The sequence below is a fragment of the Triticum aestivum genome, chromosome 7D (genome assembly GCF_018294505.1).
Source record: "Triticum aestivum cultivar Chinese Spring chromosome 7D, IWGSC CS RefSeq v2.1, whole genome shotgun sequence".
Taxonomy (NCBI): Eukaryota; Viridiplantae; Streptophyta; class Magnoliopsida; order Poales; family Poaceae; genus Triticum; species Triticum aestivum.
Window position 1 is genome coordinate 582,373,329 of NC_057814.1, and position 17,837 is coordinate 582,391,165.

Here is a 17,837-nt window from a genome sequence, read left to right on the forward strand (position 1 = left end):
AGCATCCAAGAGGAAATTGTGGATCGCCGAGTGACCGAGTTTGTGAAGGTTTGGAAGTCACCTGAAGACTTACCACGAGTGATTGGGCGAGGTCTGTGTGACCTTAGCTCAAGGAGAATATAGTTAGGATTGTGTGTCCGGGACTGTGTGTCCTTAGGTTTAAATACCTAGCCGCTCCAACCAGATGTACAACTGTCACAACAGTTGGAACTGGTCTACCAAATCATTGTCTTCACCAAGCCAACTAGTTCTATTTCCTCAACTCTTTCATTTCCTCATGACAGTTGTTGTGTGCTTGTTCATATCTGTTTGAAGACTTTGACTGAAGACTTTCTCAATTTCCTTAGTTAAATTTCTTCAGTCTGTTTGTCTTCATCCTGTGTTATCCTGTGTTTACGCTTTCTGTACTCTGTGTTTGCTTTCATTTCATATGATGATCATGTTTATGTTTTGCCATGTTTGCATCTGAGTACTTATTCCGCTGCAAGTAGTTCTTCGCTTAGGAATTTAATCACCCTGAAATTCCTCAGTGAAGAATTCATAAAAATCGCCTATTCACCCCCCTCTAGTCGATATAACGCACTTTCAATTGGTCTTTCAAAATTACTTATGAGGATTTTTCTAATAGATGCATCAACAATAAAGTTCTGACCAAATCTGAAAATAGGTAAATTACTTGCTAAACATATCTCTTCAAATATATTGGGAGAGCATGATGGTTGTATCACTTCAATAATACTTTTCTCCGTCTTTGGATGGCTCCCCAACGCCTTTTCATCACCTTTTTCTTGATTCCGTGCAATGTTACTTTGAAGATCCTTGTCAACCGAACTTTGTTCGGCTACTTGTTCTTGTCCTTGAGGCTTGTCAATTTCCGTGGCATGGAACTCATAGGGCAGGAAGTAGGTTCCCTTAACTTTAGAAAAATCAAGCATGGTCGTTTTGCAATCCTTGCCATGCCCTTTCTCAATAATGCTTGCCTCTTTGGATTTGATGGACTCAATTTATATACTACTTGATTCGGCTTTTTCAACCGAAGCACTTTCATGTTCTGAATCATCCTTCTGTACGTTGATTCTTCCAATTGGCAATGCTTCTTTTATTTGAGCCAATTCTTTTTATGTTTGTTTCTGGCGGCGAGCGGAAAAATTGGCTTTAAGTTTTTCTCAATTTCAGCCCACTCCAGATATGATTGCCCCCAATGCTTTCAGATTATTTCGGCAATGACACACGAGTGTTGCCGAAATCTTGCAATTGTGTAGGGGGTGTATAATATGATGTAGTACTACACTAGTACAGCGAGGTGCTATACAAACGGTTTTTAACCCCTTTCCGCGACGGCATTTGGAACTGTCGCCTAGTGAGTGTGGGAGATAGGGGGGTCCTTCCCACATGACCCAGAAACCGTTGGGGATATGCCCTCCTCGCACACACGCTCGGCAAAATGAGGTCGTGTGCGACCGGCGAGCGACCAAATACGGTTATACGTATAGTAGTGCTAAAAAATACAATTATACATGCCAAATCATTTCCGGTCGTAAGTACATCCCACACAGTCGGTCACCGCTAAATGTTTCCGTTCGTATATACATCCCACACAGTCGCTCCAAAGAAAACGTTTCTGTTCGCAAGTACATCACACACAATTTTCCCCGTTAAATCGTTTGTGATAGCGTTTCTATTGCACACGGTATAACAATTTTATCGTTTGCGTTGTTGAATGCATCATACACGGTGCGTAGAAGAAACTGTGTGTCAAGGGCTGTCCATCACACACAGTTTTTATGGTAAACGTTTGCGCCAGGTGGCCTAACGCAAACAATTTTCAAGAGGATGTCTTGTGTGATTGTTCATTAATCTAACACGGTTAATTCCTAGAAACTGTGTGCGTTATTGAATGCATCGCACACGGTGTTTTCTCAGTAACCGTTTGCAATAGAAAAACCCAATTAGTAGGCTAATTATCCGATTATTAATAGTTCATTTATTAATCTAATTGACATTTTATATTAAGCACACAATATATTTCATTCTCATAATTGAAATACATCAGAGTACAACATCATATAACTTCAGCACTCAGCTACCCCATTGCACAACTACACCAGCACCAAGTTTCACATGCAACATCTATAACCTTTCAAAATTAGCATCATAGACGGTACATGGACATATGTATCTCATCTGGAAAACTGCTGAAGCAGAAGGCGAATATTGAGCCTTCATTGATGTTGAAGGTCTTTGTAACTTTAGGCCAGTGCCTATGGATGATTGACCGTCCATCCTTTGTTCTCTTCAGAAACACTTCAATATTGAACCGTGGGTGTTGAATGAATACCTTCCTCGCCTCCTGACCATACAGGTAGTTTGAGAAGTAATCATCAGTGAACTACTTTGGAAAGGCCTGAAAACAAGGATGTGCATAAATATCTTCTCTATATTGGAAATGGGGCAAAGGAATAAAAAAGGCAAGGTATAATAGTTAGTACCATCCTGTAGTGAACCGATGTCTTCTTCATTGTGCAGACAAAGATCTTGTTGTTTTTTCGCTAATTTCTTTATCCTAACAATCTTTCTGAGTTTCTTGACTTGACTGATATTCATGGACAACTCATTCCCCCATATGCAAAAAGGGTCGGACAGTGGGTCAAAACCTCTGACAGCAGGACCTACATGTGCAAGACCAAATTGTTAAAAACCTAAATATTAGAATGGTTTCTGCAATTGCATAATAATGTGCTATTAGACAACGGACCATGCACGTGCTAACCTCAATTGTAAACCTCAGTGCTTCCCATTGTTTCCCTGCAACACATATAAGGTAGTTAGTTATCAGGTTAAGTTAGGGTTCGCATGCTATCAGTAAAATATGTTGATGAAAAAATAAGCACATTGCAGATTCATCAGATTAATTCAAGCCACATGCAAAACCCATTTATCCAAACCAAGCATGATTAAGAACTAGGAAATATAGCACTTGCATATGTTTCTCATGTATTAAGTGCAGCCAAATTCGATTTATTCCCCACATGCACAACAATACAAAATTCTACCCATAACAATTGGACATCGTATTCAGAATTGAACCAAGCAGTTAACTAAACACCACAACAAATGAACCAAACATTAACTGAGCACCACATTGCACAATATAACATACTACTAATAGAAGACCAGACAGTTAACCAAACCAAGCATGCTTAACAACTTGCAAATATAGCAATTGTATTTGTTTCTCATGTATTTAGTACAGCCAAATTCAATTTATTCCTCACATGGTATACAATAACAGAATGCACCCACAACTATTGAACATCGCATTGCAGAATTGAACCAAATAGTTAACTAAACACCACTACACAAATGAACGAAACGTAAACTGAGCACCACATTGCACAATGTATAACCAAACCAAGCATGCTTGACAACTTGGAAATATAGCAATTGTATTCGTTTCTCATGTATTTTGTAAAGATAAATTCAATTTATTTCTCACATGGAAGACAATACAAAATTGCAGCCTGAAGAATTGAATATCACATTTGCAGAATTGACCCAAACAGTTAACTGAAGACGACAACTAATTAAGAAAACAGTTAAGAGGTGAGCACCACACTGCACGACATATAGAACATATACACTAGAGTAACAGATTGCATGGTAAAATTAGATAGCACAATTCACTAGAATTTGCGAAGAAAAGGTAGGGCCATCACACGCAACGGGTAAACCGAGCATGCATAACCGGCGTAGCTAGCAAATGGCAAGGTGCTCCTCCAAGATCTGGGGGTCGGCACGAATGGCAGCCATCGCGACCTCATCCGCGCATGCGGCCGCAATTTGCTTCTCCGCTGCCAAATGCTCCATGAGATCCTGGCTATACTGCGTGCACCATGGCTTAGGGCGGCGCTAATTTGGTGGAGGGGTCGGTGATTTGGGTGGAAAGTGTCGTGCTCACGCCGGCAGTCGGGGCATGTGGGATGTGGAAGGAGGAGGATGGGGGTCGGCTGTGGATTACCTGCGTAGATAGGCGAGGCCGAGCAACGTGAAGGAGGGTCACCGGCGAGGAGGCGACACTTCAAGCAAGGAGTGAAAGTTTCAACTTGGAAAGGAAGGCGGAAACAGGGGAAATGTGGCTTTTGGTAAGGGGGAGGGGGCGGGGAGGTAGATATTTCCGCGGAAGCCAAAAATTTGGAATCGCTTCAGCGAAAAAACTGGCACGCAAAGTGTCATCAGACACGGTTCCTTATTCAGAACTGTGTACGATATGTGAACATCACAAATGATTCACATAGCTTAACCCGTGTGTGATGAGTTTGAACGTCAAAATTTTTGATTCGAATTTCCCTGGTTACAGTGGTCATCCACGTCATTGCATAATTTGGGTACACGAAGGAGACTACAGCACACCCACACTTCTTAATCGAGCAAGTTTAGCAATTAAACAGAGCCAGCTGACCTAAACATTACTCTAAAAAATTAAAGACCAACGCTCTTAATTAAACAAAACAAAGAGTACTACTACGGTTGGTGCTCGTCGATCTCCGCTGCCGCCTCCATGTCCTGCTCGCGCCCGACGGTCTCCTGGGGAAGGGGCTCCATGGCATCAATTGCACCATACTTCCCAAGCATCTCGCCATCCACGTTCACCGAATCTTTGGAATAGGCCACCACGAGCTGGGCGTGGGCGGCCGCGATCTAGGCTTTGGCGCGCTCCATCGTGGCAAGGTATGCCGCGCAGGAACGGACGACTGCTGGAACTCTCTCGGCGATTGCCAACTCTTTGGCCGTGGGTTGCCGACCGTTGTCGGAGAAGCTTCGTTCGATTTGAGCGGTGACCGCCACGAGCTGGGCGTGGACGGCCTCGACATGGTCGTGGGCGGCCTCCATCAGGGCTAAGGCCGCCGCTGCGGAACGGACAGCTACTGTGCCGCTCTCACCAGTTGCTCTCCTCGAGGCAAATGCTGCCGCCGCCGCCTGAGAAGCAACAGCGGTCGTTTGGGCTGCCTTGCCCGCCCGGACGCAGATTGCGGTCGCCTCATGAAGCTTGTTAGCACACGCCTGGCAGCTGCGGTCGCGCTCTCGCCGGAGTTGGCCGCCGAAGTTGCCCTCACGACGCGGGTCCACATCCCCACCTTTCACCAGCGACGATTGAACAGTGAAATGATATTTGAGGAGTGGGCTAGTGTGCCTGACACTCCGACGGCGCTCCAAGATATTTTGTGCCGCATCTCACACGGTTGGTGATAATAAACTGTGTGCGATCTACTTGATTTTTCGTCTTGATTTGAATTACGTAATGGGGTCACGGCTGCAAAGGATGGTGTTTGAATTGCTAGAACTTTTATATGCAGTGAACATGCAACTATAGGTGGGTCGTCAAAAAAATTGGAATTATTCAGTGTTTGTTTGGACGTTTTTATACACTAACTTGGTTTTGTAGGCATTTCGGGTGCATAATTCAAATTTGAACTACATGCACATGCTCCAGTGCATACAAACGAGTTGAAAAATCAATTTTGTGTCCTCGGTTGCATGCTTAGGTCCCATGCAAAAAATGGGAATGAATGTCAAACACCCTGCCACCGTCACTCGGTCGCAAACATTGAGATACTTGATTTTTAAATTCTAGTAAATCCAAAACTCGTCTGAAATTCATGAAACTTGGCATGCTATCATGGAGCGGCATCAACATGCCGTGGTAAATTTTTTGTCCCATTTGGGGGACGTTTTGGTATAAGCTTCTCCCAAACCAGAGCTTCTCACAACAAGCGTGATGGTTTTGGTAGGGAACGTGCCACCTTTGGGGACGAAACGATATTCGTTGCCTCTTATTGCTTCCAAAAATTTTCTAGTGTCAACATAAAACAACAGGAGTGTTGTGTTTAATTTTGGAATTTTTCGGGGTTCGTTTGGACATTTTTATACATTAACTGGGTTTTCTAGGCATTTTATGTGCATAATTCAAATTTGAACTACATGCACATGCTGCAATGCAAATAAATTGGTTAAAAAATCAAATCTGTGTCCTTCGATGCATGCTTAGGTCCCACGCAAGAAATGGGAATGAATTTCAAACACCCTGCCACCGTCACTCGGCCGCAAACATTGAGATACTTGTTTTTAAATTCTAGTAAATCCAAAACTCGTCCGAAATTCATGAAACTTGGCATGCTATCATGGAGCGGCACCAACATGCCGTGGTAAAAAATTTGTCCCATTTTGGGCAGGTTTGGGTATAAGCGTCTCACAAACCAAAGCTTCTCAGAACAAGCATGATGGTTTCGGTAGGGAACGTGCCACCTTTGGGGACGAAATGATATCCGTTGCCTTTTATTGTTTCCAAAAATTTTCTAGTGTCAACATAGAACAACACGAGTGTTGTGTTTCATTATGGAAGTTTTCGGGGTTCCTTTGCACATTTTTATACATTAACTGGGTTTTATAGGCATTTTATGTGCATAATTCAAATTTGAACTACATGCACATGCTCCAGTGCATATAAACTAGTTGAAAAATCAAATCTGTGTCCTAGGTTGCATACTTAGGTCCCATGCAAGAAATGACAATGAATTTCAAACACCCTGCCACCGTCACTCGGCCGCAAACATTGAGATACTTGGTTTTTAAATTCTAGTAAATCCAAAATTCATCTAAAATTTATGAAACTTGGCATTCTATCATGGAGCGGCATCAACATGCAGTGCTAATTTTTTTGTCCCATTTGGGGCAGGTTTGGGATAAGCGTCTCACAAATCAGAGCTTCTCACAACAAGCGTGATGGTTTCGGTAGGGAATGTGCCACCTTTGGGGACGAAACTATATTTGTTGCCTCTTATTGCTTTCAAAAAATTTATATTGTCAACATAGAATAACATGAGTGTTGTGTTTAATTTTGGATTTTTTTGGGGTTCGTTTGGACATTTTTATACATGAACTGGGCTTTCTAGGTATTTTATGTGCATAATTCAAATTTGAACTGCATGCACATTCTCCAGTGCATATAAATTGTGTGCGTTCTGTTAACCATTCACGTGACGCCACACCTCACTCTATTAATGGCTAGGAGGTGCCGTGTGGACAGGTGCCTGAGTGCTTGACTAAACGGGAGGCGTGCGAGCTGTACTCCAATGCGGAGGCTCACCGGGAAGCGTGCGAGCTGTACGCCGCGCAGGCTCACCAGAAAGCGAGCCCTTTGACTTCCATGGCCGCCCGCCTTGCTCGCATCCTCTCCATTTATGGCGCCCAAGCCGTAGTTTAATACGGTTTTTAAATATAAAACACTCATCGTAAATGTTTTAGTCAGAACACCCGTATGCAAAACCGACAATTTCCCTAGGAAGCCAAGGGAAAATGTGCCTAGCAGGATTTGTGCAGCTCTTGATCCCAAATGTTTTAGTTAGAACACCCATATGCAAACCGACAGCTTCTCCAGGAAGCCAAGAGAAAATGTGCCGAGCAGGATTTCTGCAGCTCTTGATCGCAAACCATTTAGATAGAACACCCGAATGCAAAGTGAGAGCTATGGTCTTCCCCCTTAAATCGAGGGAAAATTCGTAGCGCAGGATTTGTGCATCCCTTCAACGCAAACGGTTGTTTTGGATGACCCGTGTGCAACCATGTACAAACAATTTGGTATGATTTCCATCTGTCATATTGGGTATGTTGCCAGTTGTCAAACTGGAAAGATTGACATTTGTTGATCTAGTAACATTGCCATTTGTCAATCCTTGTAACACTGCGATTTGTCAAAATATACAGCTAAAAATCACTAGAACTATCTAAATTTTGCAACTAAAATTCAGTAATTAAGCATAGATTTCATTCATAGATTAAGCAGTCATTCTTAATTTATACAAATAGTTCAACTCGACAGCTGAACCGACCAAACTTTTCCCCAATTGTTGCCAACCACGTACTGAAATAACTAGTTAAACTATATATACTAGTTAATTTTAAATACGTTGTACAGTTCCACCACACATCTATAGTGAGATGAACTGAACAAAATAGCCCCTAAATACTACTACTACGGAGGGGATTTGTGCTACTTCCGGCAGCCTCTCCTCTGTCGAGCATGCTCAGTAAGAGGCAGAGGAGGAGGAGGAGCCTACCGACGAGCTGGACAAATGCAATACGGTGTCTGCCGCTGTTGCACGTTCAGCGACGCTCGCCAGCTCAAACGCCCACTACAGCTCCAGACAATCCCTCTCGAAGCTGCAGGACTGCTCATAGATCTCCTGATTCCACGCCTCTGCGTCGGCGTGGGCTGCGGCTACGGCTGCGGTAAGGCTCTTTGCGTGCTCAACGAGGCGCTCCTCCTCCTCCCGCAGGAACTCGATGTAGTGTGCAAGGTCGCTGGCGCAAGTGCGGGCCTCCACCTCCGCCTCCCTCCTTCGAGCGGCGGTGGCGGAGCGGGTGATGATCCCGGCGGTCGACGGTGGGCTCGCGGCCATGGCGGCCGACGATGCGGTGGCGGTCACGACCACCACCTCCTGCCTTCGGGTCACGGTGGCGGAGCGGGTGATGGCCACGGTGGCCGGCAGTGGGCCTTCGGGTCGCGGCGGCGGAGCGGGAGATGGCCCTGGCTTTCGACGGTGGTGTGGTGGCAACAGCTGCCGACGGGCAACGGCGGCGGTGGGTGTTCCACAAACACCCAACAGGGACGCTACGTGCACTACACTACGCCAGGAACTGGGCCGCCGCCGCGGTGTAGCCTCCTAGCTAGAGCTGTGCTCTGATGACGGCGGAGTGGCTGACCGACGACGACGGACCGGTGCCATTGGCGATTGTGGGAGAAGCAGACGAGATAAACTACAGGGAGGGAGGGGGAAATGTGACGCAGGACTCGCCGACCGTGAGGGTTTATATAGCAGGCCGGTAAGCATTGGGATTTTGGGGGATTTCACCGAGTCGGGCGGGAAGCTTGCGTGGGAACCTGTGAGGTTGCGCGGGAACGGGCTCGCCGACTATTCATTGCCACCACTTCGAGCCACTGTTTGGCCAAAAGAACGCCCCCGCACGCTGCGCAAGCTTGCGCTGTAAGCCGTCTACGGCAGCGGGGTGACAAGACGTGCGAGAGGAGGATGAAAGGACACGTACACATACGGTTAATAAAAAAACGTTTAAGAATTAATTACCTACTATACCCCCGTCCTGGTTTATAAGTAGGATTTCACTAATAAAATACGAATGCATGTCGCCAAAGATTATATCGTTGGATTAGTATTTCAACATAGTTTGCAGCTATACAATTTTTGTAACATGCATTAACACTATTTTGGATAAATTCAAGGTTATATACCAGCAAGCGTTTGCCCGCAACACACACGGCTTATTCCATCACAAACAGCTCGGATGGATCAACTATATGCCACGTATCGCTCACGCAACTCTAATCTGGTTTGTGCTTGATGTCTCCGACATCGCTCGCACAGTTCGTCTTATTTGCCACGTATTACTGTGCTGGCCTATGCTCGCGTCCCTCGGCAAGCTTTGCTCGCTGATACGTCTCCGTCGTATCTACTTTTCCAAACACTTTTGCCCTTGTTTTGGACTCTAACTTGCATGATTTGAATGGAACTAACCCGGACTAACGCTGTTTTTAGCAGAATTGCCATGGTGTTATTTATGTGCAGAAACAAAAGTTCTCGGAATGACCTGAAACTCCACGGAACTTATTTTTGGAAAATATTAAAAATACTAGCGAAAGAATCAAGGCCAGGGGGGCCACCACCTGTCCACGAGGGTGGGTGGCGGGCCTGCCCCCCTGGGCGCTCCCCTGCCTTGTGGCCCCCCTGTTGCTCCACCGACCTCAACTCCAACTCCATATATTCGTGTTCGAGGAGAAAAAAATCAGAGAGAAAGATTCATCGCGTTTTACGATACGGAGCCGCCACCAAGCCCTAAACTCTCTTGGGAGGGCTGATCTGGAGTCCCTTCGGGGCTCCGGAGAGGGAATCCGTCGCCATCGTCATCATCAACCATCCTCCATCACCAATTTCATGATGCTCACCGCGGTGCGTGAGTAATTCCATCGTAGGCTTGCTGGACGGTGATGGATTGGATGACAATTATCATGTAATCGAGTTAGTTTTGTTAGGGTTTGATCCCTAGTATCCACTATGTCCTGAGATTGATGTTGCTATGACTTTGCTATGCTTAATGCTTGTCACTAGGGCCCGAGTGCCATGATTTCAGATCTGAACCTATTATGTTTTCATGAATATATGTGAGTTCCTGATCCTATCTTGCAAGTCTATAGTCACCTACTATGTGTTATGATCCGGCAACCCCGAAGTGACAATAATCGGGACCACTCCCGGTGATGACCATAGTTTGAGGAGTTCATGTATTCACTATGTGTTAATGCTTTGGTCAGGTACTCTATTAAAAGGAAGCCTTAATATCCCTTAGTTTCGGTTAGGACCCCGCTACCACGGGAGGGTAGGACAAAAGATGGCATGCAGGTTCTTTTCCATAAGCATGCATGATTATATTCGGAATACATGCCTACATTACATTGATGAATTTGAGTAGTAATAATTAAAAGGAAAACCCAAAAATATTTCCCGTTCTTCTTCTTGCTTGTTGGGAGCTGTCCCGTGTAAATAGTTTTATTTCTTTTCTTTTCTTTGGGGGTCGATAGGAGAAGACCATAATGAAATTGTTGAAGTGGCTCTTATATGCATTATTGTTAATTTAACCAAGAGCCCATATTGCCTTGTCTTCTCCTGTTTATTGAATGCTCGCAGATTCCAGCTTAGTCCAATGCACGTGCACTATTATTATTATTCACATCGTTCGGTCGTGCAAGTGAAAGGCAATTATGATGATATATGATGGACTGACTGAGATGAGAGAAGCTGGTATGAACTCGACCTCTCTTGTTTTGTAAATATGATTAGTTCATCATTCCTGATTCAGCTTATTATGAACAAACATGTTTGCAATGACAATTAGAGATTATAGTTACTTATGTCATGCTTAATTAGCTAGGAGTTTATAATGGTTTACCTTGTGTGCCAACATGCTATTAAAATGGTTGTGATGTGGTATGATGGGGTGGTATCCTCCTTTGAATGACTCAAGTGACTTGACTTGGCACATGTTCACACATGTAGTTGAAACAAATCAACATAGCCTTCACGATATTTATGTTCATGGTGGATTATATCCTACTCATGCTTGCACTCAATGTTCATTAATTTTAATGCATGTTCATGACTGTTGTCGCTCTCTAGTTGGTCGCTTCCCAGTCTTTTGCTAGCCTTCACTTGTACTAAGCGGGAATACTGCTTGTGCATCCAATCCCTTAAACCCCAAAGTTATTCCATATGAGTCCACCATACCTTCCTATATGCGGTATCTACCTGCCGTTCCAAGTAAATTTGTATGTGCCAACTCTAAACCTTCAAATGAAATTCTGTTTTGTATGCTCGAATAGCTCATGTTTAAACTAGGGATGTCCGTATCTTCCATGTTAGGCGGGTTATTCTCAAGAGGAGTGGACTCCGCTCCTCACTCACGAGAAAATGGCTGGTCACCGGGATGCCCAGTCCCATGCTTTATGCAAATCAAATCAAAATAATTGCAAACAAAACTCCCCCTGGGACTGTTGATTGTTGGAGGCACTCGTTGTTTCGAGCAAGCCATGGATTGATGCTTGTTGGTGGAGGGGGAGTATAAACTTTACCATTCTGTTTGGGAACCGCCTATAATGTGTGTAGCATGGAAGATATCGCCATCTCTTGGTTGTTATGTTGACAATGAAAGTATGCCGCTCAAAATATTATTTATCTCTATTTCAAAATCGAGCTCTGGCACCTCTGCAAATCCCTGCTTCCCTCTGCGAAGGGCCTATCTATTTACTTTTCTGTTGAGTCATCACCCTCTTATTAAAAAGCACCAGCTGGAGAGCACTGCTGTCATTTGCATTCATTACTATTAATTGATATTGGGTATGACTATGACTGGATCTCTTTTACCATGAATTACAATGTTTAGTTAGTCCTTGATCTTTAAAGGTGCTCTGCATTAATGTTTTGCGGTCTCAGAAAGGGCTAGCGAGATACCATCTTGTTATATCATATCATGATCGTTTTGAGAAAGTGTTGTCATCCGAGATTTATTATTATTGCTCGCTAGTTGATTATGCAGTTGATATGAGTAAACATGAGACCTAAATGTTATTGTGAATATGGTTAGTTCATAATCTTTGCTGAAAACTTGAATGCTGGCTTTACATATTTACAACAACAAGAGCAAACAGAGTTTGTAAAAGTTTTTCTTTATCACTTTCAGTTTATCAACTGAATTGCTTGAGGACAAGCAAAGGTTTAAGCTTGGGGAGTTGATACGTCTCCGTCGTATCTACTTTTCCAAACACTTTTGCCCTTGTTTTGGACTCTAACTTGCATGATTTGAATGGAACTAACCCGAACTGACGCTGTTTTCAGGAGAATTACCATGGTGTTATTTATGTGCACAAACAAAATTTCTCGGAATGACCTGAAACTCCACGGAACTTATTTTTGGGAAATATTAAAAATACTGGCGAAAGAATCAAGGCCAGGGGGCCCACCACCTGTCCACGAGGGTGGGGGCGCGCCTGCCCCCTGCCTCGTGGGCCCCCTGTTGCTCCACCGACCTCAACTGCAACTCCATATATTCGTGTTCGGGGAGAAAAAATCAGAGAGAAGGATTCATCATGTTTTACGATACGGAGCCGCCGCCAAGCCCTAAACTCTCTCGGGAGGGCTGATCTGGAGTCCGTTCGGGGCTCCGGAGAGGGGAATCCGTCGCCATCGTTATCATCAACCATCCTCCATCACCAATTTCATGATGCTCGTAGGCTTGCTGGACGGTGATGGGTTGGATGAGATTTATCATGTAATCGAGTTAGTTTTGTTAGGGTTTGATCCCTAATATCCACTATGTCCTGAGATTGATGTTGCTATGACTTTGCTATGCTTAATGCTTGTCACTAGGGCCCGAGTGCCATAATTTCAGATCTGAACCTATTATGTTTTCATGAATATATGTGAGTTCCTGATCCTATCTTGCAAGTCTATAGTCACCTACTATGTGTTATGATCCGGCAACCCCGAACTGACAATAATCGGGACCACTCCCGGTGATGACCATAGTTTGAGGAGTTCATGTATTCACTATGTGTTAATGCTTTGGTCCGGTACTCTATTTAAAGGAGGCCTTAATATCCCTTAGTTTCCGTTAGTTCCCCGCTGCCACAGGAGGGTAGGCAAAAGATGTCATGCAAGTTCTTTTCCATAAGCACGTATGACTATATTCGGAATACATGCCTACATTACATTGATGAATTGGAGCTAGTTCTGTGTCACCCTATGTTATGACTGTTACATGATGAACCTCATCCGGCATAATTCTCCATCACTGATCCAATGCGTACGAGCTTTTCACATATTGTTCTTCGCTTATTTACTTTTCCGTTGCTCCTGTTACAATCACTACAAAACCCAAAAATATTACTTTATCTACCATTAGCGTTACTTCCATATTACTTTGCTACTAAATACTTTTCTGCAGATATTAAGTTATCCAGGTGTGGTTGAATTGACAACTCAGCTGCTAATACTTGAAAATATTCTTTGGCTCCCCTGTGTCGAATCAATAAATTTGGGTTGAATACTCTACCCTCGAAAACTGTTGTGATCCCCTATACTTGTGGGTTATCACTCGCCGTTAGGCGCCGCGGCGCGCTCTGCTCGCGTCCGTTGGTGCACTCTGCTAGCATCCATCGGCGCGCTGGGCTTGTGGACAACTTTTCCTTGCGTGTTCAACTGCTATATGCATATATATATGGTTCCTCGCCATTGAGGTGACCGCGGAGCACTCTGCTCGCGTCCCTTCTTGCGCGCTCTGCCAGCGGTTGGGCGTGCGCACGATCACGTCGGGGGCACCATATGCATGCGGTTGCGCCGCGCGCGTTGCCACGCGATGCAGTTACGTGCGGCACGATGGAGTTACGTGCTGCAAATTAGAACTGCCATCAGGGCCTGCCGATATTTCTGGCCGTCCGGCTTCCCCTTTAATTCCCGAGGCCATTATAACCTTAGTCTCTTCAACCTTTCGATCGGGCCCCACAACACAACAAGCACACCCACGATGACACATCGAGGAGGGATGTCTAGCGGCGCTCCAATGGAGTTCAGCAAGCATAGAGTGGAGACCCACGCGAGGGAGACGAATCTCTCAGTAGTGTACACCATCGACCCGGCCATGGTGGACGACTACATCAACAACGTTGAGCAGTTTCTTGCTCGAGGCAAGTACAAGGTGGTCGGCATCGACCTCCAGTACACCGCCGGTCGTCCCGCCATAGATCAGAAGGTTGTCGTCGCCCAGTTGTGTGTGTGCCATCATGTCCTCATCTACCACTACTGCATGGCCACAGAGCCTTGCGACCATTTCAACAGCTTTGTCAACAGCACCGACTACAAGTTCGCCACGGTGAAAACCACTGACGATGTAAAAGCGCTCAGTGTTACGGGCTTGGCCTGCAAGAACCTGGTCAAACTCGCCTCGACCATCATCGATCCCTACTACGAAAAGATGAAGCAGGATGCCCAGAGAACAAGTCCCGTATCCTGGCACAGGGCCTAGATGCGGCAACTGGATGAACCTCACCTCAGGTTCGCGGCCAAGTGCGTGTACACATGTTACAAGATGCACCGGCGGATCGTTGACATGAGGAAGTGCCTCGTTACCCAAATCGACGAGCCCGGATCGAGCCACAAGCAGAGCAAGCGTCCCAAGAAGTAGATGATGATCAGATGGTCGTTTATGCTAGTTAATCATGCATGTAATATATAGTTTACTTTATTGGTGTGTGGCAATATAATCTGTGTAGTAGCCACCTATATAATTATGCATGTAATAGTTTACTTTGATGTGTGCAAATGCCATGGTTGTAGTAGCCACCTATGTAAGTGGATGTTTAATTTGGTTATGCAACCATGTCCTTATAAGTGTGTGTGTGTGTGTGTGTGTGTATATATATATATATATATATATGTTGTTGTTCTGTATGCAATCCCATCGCACAACACACATGTCTTATTAGCAGCAACCGTCTGTGTTATTATCGGTCTTCGCTCACATTTCTGATTATAGCCATGTTTGTTGTGTATCACACTCATCTTGTTATATTGAACCGTTTCTGTTCTCTTGTCTCAACACAAACAGTTCATCTGAGTGAACCGCATGCCGTATATCGCACACACCTTGATCTGGCTGACCGTTTCTTTTGTGTTGCCTAATCACAAACAGTTCATCCGAGTGAACCGTATAATGTATATCACACACACCTTCATCTGGCTGCCCGTTTCTTTTGTTCCTCCTCATCGCAAATAGTTAATTGAACTGAACCGTATGCCCTTCATCGCATACGCAACTAAAATCTGAACCGTATTTGATGCATCCTACATCGCAAACGTTTTGTACCTTTTTTGATAGTTTTTTTACACCATCATTTGCGATTATTCCATCGCACACAGTTTCGTCGAAGGGTCTCTGGTCGTAGTGTTGCGTTAGCAGCATCCTGCAGTAGTGCTAGGTGAAGGCATATGCATTGTTGTAAAACCATATTTTTGCTAGCCAATTTTACCAATTGGCAAAGATTCATCTTCTTGCAAAACACTATCTTTTATTGCATTATAATCAGGAACTAGCCCCTTATCATGTTCTTCAAGGCAAATAGCACTAATCTGATTATTTTGGGCTATAGCCCCTTTTAATTTAGTCACTTCCCATTTTGTAAGGGATTGCTCCACAATACTTTTAGATTCTTTCGGCATTAAGGTGTTCCCGAAATTATGCAATTGCGTAGAGGATGCATTATATGCTACAATGTTAGATGATGGCATGTGCACTCCTGTAAATTTTTCACTTATTAGGCTATGACCGTGAAGGTGCGGAGCCGAATTATGAGCATCTACAGTTGTATACGGTGCCGAATAATTACTAACATGAGGTGTAGCATATGACGGTTGAGAGTAACTGGTCGAATAGCTAGTAGTAGCATGGCCTATTCTCCCATCCATCGGCATGGCTGAACTAGTGTATTCCAAATTAGTTGCAGATGAATAAAAAGGTGAAGCACTTTGTTGCATGCTATTGGAAGTTCCCACAAGAGGTGTTTCAACTTGATTGACCAAACTCATCATGTTCTTCATCGGCATAACTATGTCTGGGGTTGCCGATGCATGGGAGTTGGAGTACATACGGTGTATGTTACTAGTATCATAAGAAGTTGAAGCATGTAAATTACTTTGGATCGGCCTATACACGTAATTAGATGCATGATTGAATAAACTAGGGCTGGCCGATACAGTATATTGATTGAACGATCTAGTAACACCATATGAATTATTTGCATCTACAGTAGGAAATTGGGTATTCATATTACCTTTGTAGATTGCAAACCCTAGATGACGATCTCTTCGTAGCAAGAACGGGCTGGAGACCGTTCAAAGCTTCGTCCCGAACGGAGTCGCCAAAAAGTGTGTTCGCACATGAACACGTCAGCAAGTACCCTCGACGCTGGGGGTGATGCACCGCAACTCACGTCGAAGGAGACCCGGCCGAAAGCTCGGTACGCAGGCAATCCGGCGGGCGCTTTTCAGGACCCGAAATCCCACACGCCCCGGAGGGACCCCGTCAGGGCGCACGGCGGCTATGGGTTGCCCTAGGTCGACCTGATAGCCCCTAGGGCCTCGAGGTTCGCCGCCCTGCAACAAGAAGAACGAACGAAGAACGAGGTAGAAGAAGAACAAAGGGAGAAGGTAAAAGTAAAGGTAAAATATGATAGATTGATTTGTCGATTATGTATTGTTCAATCGGCCATCAGCTCTTGTCAATATAAGAGGCGGATGGACTTCCCGTACAAGAAAAAGACACCAAATTACGTCCAAATCATTCCAAATTTAACCGAACTCGGATTTAGGTAAGTTTGAGACATCAGTTCGGTTTTTGTGTCTCAGAGGCCACAAACGACTTCGGATGAAGATGCGCCCAGATGCAAATTTAACAGTTTCAACAAGATGAACAATTTTTATGTTGAACGTTTTTCGATTCGAAGAGATCTTGAGGGCCGAATCGCTGACGCAAAACAGCCGATTGGTGGCGCTACCCATCAGACACGTGTCTGATGGGGCGCACCATATTTAGCCTCCTGACAGGGCTGCATTCCGATGGCTCTAACTTTTGCATACGAACTCGGGTTGGAAACGATTTTTATATCAAAATCGACCGTTTCAGCGAGACGCGCAACTTTGGTGTTGAAACGTTTTTCCATTAGTGGCCATCTTAATTGAGTTTCATGTCATTCTTTAATCTGGTGTCAACATGAGTATCTTTGAACTTGTCATAACCATTGCATAAGACCTCCGTTTTAGACCATGTTCATATCCATCTCGATATTCTTAAAGAGAGCCATCAGGAGGTGATGAGCGTCAACAGAACTGAAACGTAACGTCGTGCAATCTGGCCATACATCCTACAGCCTACAGCTACAAGGCATTACCATACTGTTATATACTCATGCATGCACAAACAGGAGGGGCGTGTTTGGTTGTCGTCGCCTACAGTAACCGCGTTGCATACACATCTTCACTCAGCCTGGCTCTAAAAAAACAGCCTCATATGCGACATCTGTGAGTTGTTTGGTTGCTTGCATATGGACTGCCTGCATTAGGAGATCAACTTTGGCACATTGTTTGGTTGCCTGCATTGTCTTGACGCATGCAACTACACTTTGTTTGGTTACCCGCATGAGGTATGATTAAGAGCTACCACTT

General features: G+C 44.6%; 1 pseudogene; it reads right to left on the reverse strand.

The window, feature by feature from the left end:
• LOC123171341 (uncharacterized) overlaps positions 1 to 17,837 on the reverse strand; it is a 127,678-nt pseudogene that overhangs the window by 86,877 nt on the left and 22,964 nt on the right.